The following is a 6,163-nucleotide window of genomic DNA, read 5'->3' as shown; positions in this document are numbered from 1 at the left end:
GGCTCATCTTCCTTGCGAGTATTCATGTGAAGAAGATCTTTCAGCACCCTCAGGATCTCTGCTGTCTCAGACGTGGCTGCACTGTGTTGCCCTCTGCTGGCTTGGAATGGTATTGACTCTCTGTAAAGATGTCTGTGACTGTGGTGTTGTAGAGCGCCATCTAGGGTTAACTCCAAGCAGTGCTCAGAGACAGAGACGTTGGGGTTTTTCACAGTCTTTTCACAAATAGTCTTTTGCTTGGTGCAAGCTTTGTGGGCTGAGTTCCGTAACTCTTGTGTAGTCCTGTTACGGGGACACGCTGGGACTCTGAGATGAAAACTCCAACTGGCATGTAGGTTTGGGAGGAACAGAGTTTTTAAGTTGAAATCCTGTTCCATACCTGGTTCGTTGCATGCTCCGAAGTAGGTGTTTCGTAGCTGACTACAGAAAGTCTGTGGGTTTTCAAATCGGCCCTGTTTCAGGTCCATAGCAATAAGGAGCCCATGGTCTGAGTTTGGATCAGAGAATTCAAGAATCAAAGTCGGTAGCAGTTGCTGGTAGTACGCTTTGACAGTTTCTGGTTGACGATTCAGAAAGCAATGCACATCACGGCTGGACGTGATTTTTAACAGGTACAATGTATTCACATCTGTCACGTTAGCGACAGTTTGCAAATGAAATTCAATGGCTTGTAAAGAAGCATGAACGCCATGTCCTCCTGCAGGATCTGGATTGAATGTAGAGATGCTTCTGGTTAGCTTGTGAAGTTCTCTGTGAGCAGTGCAGGGTTTGGTGACATGCATTCTCTGGAAGGGTTCTCTTCCCTCCGTTGTTGACAGATGTTCTTGTAAGCTGGCTGGTGATTTCCTTAGAAGGGAGACTACACCCCCTTTTCCAGCTCTGGGTTCTTGGCTGAAAGGGTTGGAGTGGCGGCCCGGGAGAAATTTTGTGGTGTGCGTTTCCCCGATCCAGCCACTCTGTAACCTGTGAGATTGTCTCAGTTCGGTGTGAACAGTGTCAAGTTCATCTTGGAGCTTGTTGAATTTAGCTCGGGCCGCTTGCAAGTGTGTTTTGCAGGCCCAGGTTTTATAGTCTCTTTCTTTCAATTCAGTCTCTGCTCTTTTTAGGAGAGCGTCACCTTGCTGGAGTTTTTTGTTGAGTTCTTTTCTGGCTTCTCTCTCCAGATGTTCTCTTTGATCTGTGTCGAGGCGAAGATCTTGCAGGGCATTGTGAAGTCTTTCAACTCCTTTCTGTAGCTCTGGATCTGTGTCGTCCTCTTTCTCGCGCTGGTTCTGGGTCTCGAGGAGAAGCTGATCAAGATGACTCTGGGTTGGGGCCTGGTCCTTCCAGGCCTCCTCCGCGATGTTGCTCCGTTCACTGAGCGGTGCCTGGGCGACGAGAATGGGAACTAGGCTTCCGAAGATCCTGGCGAGTTCTCTGTAGTAGTCGCTTTGGTTTGGATCGCGTGCCATCAGTTCATCTAGCTCGGTGTCTAGTTGCTCTGGGTGCTGCAGGTTAATGGCATCCTTGGGCAGGAAGGGGGTCGTCACTGCTTTCAACCATGTCGAGAGGTGGCCCCCGTGGACTGCTGGACTGGATGCCTGGAACATCCTGATTCTCTGTCGGCGAGAGAAGCACAGCACACACACACAAAAAGACCAATGCAAGTTCGTTCTACGTTTAACGAGCTATATTCATACGGGCTGTGCCGTTTATGAGAATTTTGGGGCTGACTGATGCAAACAGTCAGACAGTTAAGTAGCCAATTAACTTGGGTCAACGAAGGACCTGAAATGGAGATTTGACAGGCAGTAGCCTAGCGGGTCGTGTGATGACACCGGCTGCTGGTTGTCGCTCTACTATTTAACTTCGTTGGTGGCTCCCAGGTTACTGTCTCTATGTGAAATGAAAGAAACAAATCACAACAGAACAGAGGGTAGAAAAGATCAAAGTGAAACAACACTTGAAATGAGATGAAAACAATAGAAACACAATGTGTTAGTGGGAATAAGGAGGCCTAAGCCTACTGCTAGGTTTTAAGATAGGGCCAACAGGTGAGTGGGCTATCTGGGTAGGAAACCTAGAAATATGGTGTGGCTTAAAGAAGCAAAAGGGTCAGAACACTGAAAATATATCCGGGGGAATATCTAATATTCTGTGGCTTATAATAAGTGGATAGGTTTTATCATTTTTGGTTCACCTGGTTGAATTGAAGTCATTCAGGTGGGAACCAGTGGCTTGGTCAACCTCCCCAGTGCTCCCCAAACACTGAACCGCAGTGTCCCCGGTCCTCTGTTACTCTGGCGTGTCGCAGGACAGCACGGCTTGTGACTTTTAGCACAACCTTTGGAGTGCCAAAATTGCTGATGTCTCTTGAGACAAGAGGGACCGAGTTTCACTCGCAGCCAGTATCGGTAACACCGATCGGGCAGCCTTGCTCACTGGAAACCTGAGATGACTGTCCAATCACCAAGGGAGTTCTACAATCAAATACACAAAGGATGAACAAAGGAAACTTAAAGTTAATTAAGGTTTGGTTTGTTTAACATCAATTGAGTAACTATATGTAGAGAGGAAAGGTAACAGCTTTACCTAATCATGATAAAACAAAACAAAGGAATTTATGATAATAATGGTAATTATCAAAATAACCTAAGTCAAAAGAGAGAAGCAAAATAATAAACATTAAATAAAAAAAACAGTAATGAAACAAGGGAGAAGGAGTAGCTGGTTTTCACCACAAGGGGGGGGGGGGAAGTACTGCTTCTCTGTCTTTAACCTGCTGAGCAGAAAACTTAATTCAAATTAAAAATTCAAAACTGGTTTAAATCAAAATTTAAAATAAGCATGTAAGAATTAAAAGGAAAATCGGAATAATATCCTATAATAACCATTGATAGCTTGTAAGTTATCATTAATGATCATGAAATTAATCAAACAGTGTGAGATCAATCAAAGAGGGTAAAAGTGGACATGCAATTTCAAAACAGAATGGAAAAGACAGAGGTCTGTTAGTCGATTTAACAGGAGACTGCCACTAGATGGCTTACCTTCTAAGTGGGTCAATCAGTGGTTGACCTGACACATCTAGATTTCCACTATTAAACAATTACATTTTAATTCAAATCATGTTTGAACTAAACTCAAAGTAAATGTGAACAGTCAAAGGCAGGGAACATTCTTTTGTTTCCCTGTAATAATATTCGCACGAGCAAAGCTGTAAATGCAAATAATTATCGAGAATTTAGACATCCAATTCAAATATACATCACAGGGGATTATAAATTAGCAATCAGAGCGCATTATCTGAAATGGCCACAGGTTGGCAGCTTTGCACTCATGCAAGCTGGAATCAGAAAGCAGGGCGTACCCTGAAATTTCTAACCCACACGTTCCCTCTAGTGTTTAGATAGAGGAATTACAATTTCAATATGACTTAGAATTTATCTGATCATTTGTCAGGCTGATTTTCTGCATCAAAAATCACAAGTAACAAACAGAAAGTTTTAATCTCTGAGGTGCTATATTAACATAGGTTGAAGGAAGGATCCGTTCACTTCCGAAACACAAATGTAATAAAAACAGGAATTTTCCAACTGTTGACTCCAATAGACATTTATCAAAATAGCACTTATGATTTAAATGTTTTAGGTTTAAAATCGGGTAGCTAAGCCAATTCTAGACCAGGAGTTTTTATCGTTTATTTTTTTGAATATCATGTGGTTTACCATGAATTCAATAACGATATTTAATAAGGCCTTTTTAACTGAATCAGAGGAACATCGCTCATGTTCAGATTTACATGTTGCAACTAATAAAAGATTTCTTTATCTTTTAATTATTCATATTAAAATGTTTTCACTGTAAAAAGATTTTGGTCTTTCTTAACAGGATACTTTTAACATTATACTGCAGTTTACTTTCATCAAAAATAACAGTGACTGTACTGTTAAGTTTCTACAAATACCTAGCGCGCTGACTAGCTTTTTGCCTCAGTCAGTTAGGAGTGAGTTCGCGTCTTGCGACTTATCTCACAAGTAACGTTACATAATTTCATAGTGCACGTGCAGAAATTATTAAAAAACATATACACAGATTGATTGCTCACAAAACGAAGTTTGAAATGCCCGCGTTATCTCCACCAAAATGTAACAACAATGAGTTTTACATAGTAATTAACTCAAATGATATATAGGGAATTTGAATAATTAATCAAGAATTTGATTAATATATATCTCAGATGACAGTTACATTTAATTTTATTGATTATGAAAAATAGCTCAATTGCCAATACCAATACTAATCACAGGGCACTGTAATTTACTCATTAATATGTCAATATTACATTCTTCATATCAATTATTGTGATATCTCTTACTGTAAATTACTGCAGATCAAACCGTGGTATGTCCAGCACACCACTGTAGACCTATCAATTTTCAATAAAGTTATCACGCCTTATAATTCAAGGAAAAGTATTCTCTGGCCATGAAAATATTATCCTATCCTTATGATAAATTTAGTTTCTAAATTTAGAGCTTGTAGCTAAAGACCAAAACATTTCAGTGACTCGTAATGTGAGTGGGGTGGAGTCCAAGCCAATCATTTTATATATGGGTTTTTAATAATTCAACTAGTAATACATCAAACTACAAATCACACAGAGTAAATATGCGTACGAAAATACAGACAATAAACATTTACAAGACATAACGGAATCCAAATAAAAGAGAGAGAGAGAGAGAGAGAGAGAGCGAGAGAGAGAGAGAGAGAGAGAAGTGGAGAAAGCGAGAGAGATCACAGAATGAGCTCAGGTATGAAAATCAGTCAGTAAACCTTAGTGAAACCAACAACGAATCAAATAATAGCAACACTTTAAAGCAGCATTTAAATCTCCATAGAAAACGATACTTGCATGGCCCAGTGGGTGAGCGTGGTACCGGCGACGCACGTGTGATGTCACGTGGTCCTTTGAAAGCTGCGCGCGTGGGCCGGAGGCCGTGTGACGCGCGTGCAAGCTGCGCTGGATCTTGGCGTGAGCGTGGAGTCACGTGTTCCTTTGTTGCAAAGAGGTGTTCGTTCATCTTCGCGCGGTATTTGAAAGGTTCAACAAACATTGTTCCAGAATTCGTCTTCCTTGCGTGGAGAGGCGAATAGTTGAATAAACTTAGTAAAGAAAAGAAAAGAACGAAACGAAAGCTTCTAAAGGAGCCATTAAAATGGCTTTTTCTCTCACCCCCTGTGCCTATGGCCGCGCGGAAACAACGTTGGAGAGCAGCGTATCCGAGAACGGGGAAGAGGAAGAAGCGCAAGAAGAGAGAGTGGACCTTGTTTGGTCAATTCTTATAGCTTGAAATAGTTCACGCCCATTTTCGAGGGAGCATCCAATGAATGTCCGCGATCTGAAGCGGAGGGAAAGTTCCTTTGTCTCGGTTGAGACAACCCCCTGATGATTTAGGGCCTGTCCGATTTCATCAGGAATATTAAAGCAAGTTCATTATTCCAGATTAAATACATTTTTCATTACTTTGCTCTAGATAAATGGGTCTGTCAAAGCATGACGATTACACAGATACTAAAATTAATATGTGCAAATGATCAAAACATGAAGATACATTCAAATGCAGAATTACACACATTTAAAGATTTGATTAACACATGATAACACTGCAGATATTCCCAATTTATATGGGAAACCTCTAATGTACCGCAAAAACAATACTATACACATTAAGACTACATTTGAGTACATTCTATCATTCTTTTGTAAGGATTAGGTTTCCTGTCCTGTGGTCCTGTGTGGTCGTAAAATTTTACGAGCTACCAAGGAGTGTGGGGGTTGCAGAACATTTCTTTTTGAGAAAGTATAAGATTGAAATCAAGCATTTCCACTTATAAGTCAGCACTTTAACCATTTACCCAGGATTAACCATTTTATGCAATACACAAACATTCAAAATACATATTTAATAAAGGACTTACAAAAGTAAGGAACAAAAAGAAAGGTTTCTTTTTGTGTGTGTGTGTGTGTGTTAAGGAATTTGGGGGGGGTTTCAGGTATCCTTTGAGGCTCGCATGGGTATCGTAAAGTAATTTAAGTCCAGCCAGGCTGGCATTTAGTACCAACAGTCTGAATTTATAAAACAGAATTTAACCCATGAATCGCTGACCTGCATATCTGTTA

This window comes from Carassius gibelio, chromosome A5 (genome assembly GCF_023724105.1).
Source record: "Carassius gibelio isolate Cgi1373 ecotype wild population from Czech Republic chromosome A5, carGib1.2-hapl.c, whole genome shotgun sequence".
NCBI lineage: Eukaryota > Metazoa > Chordata > Actinopteri > Cypriniformes > Cyprinidae > Carassius > Carassius gibelio.
This window is presented reverse-complemented; position numbering follows the sequence as displayed.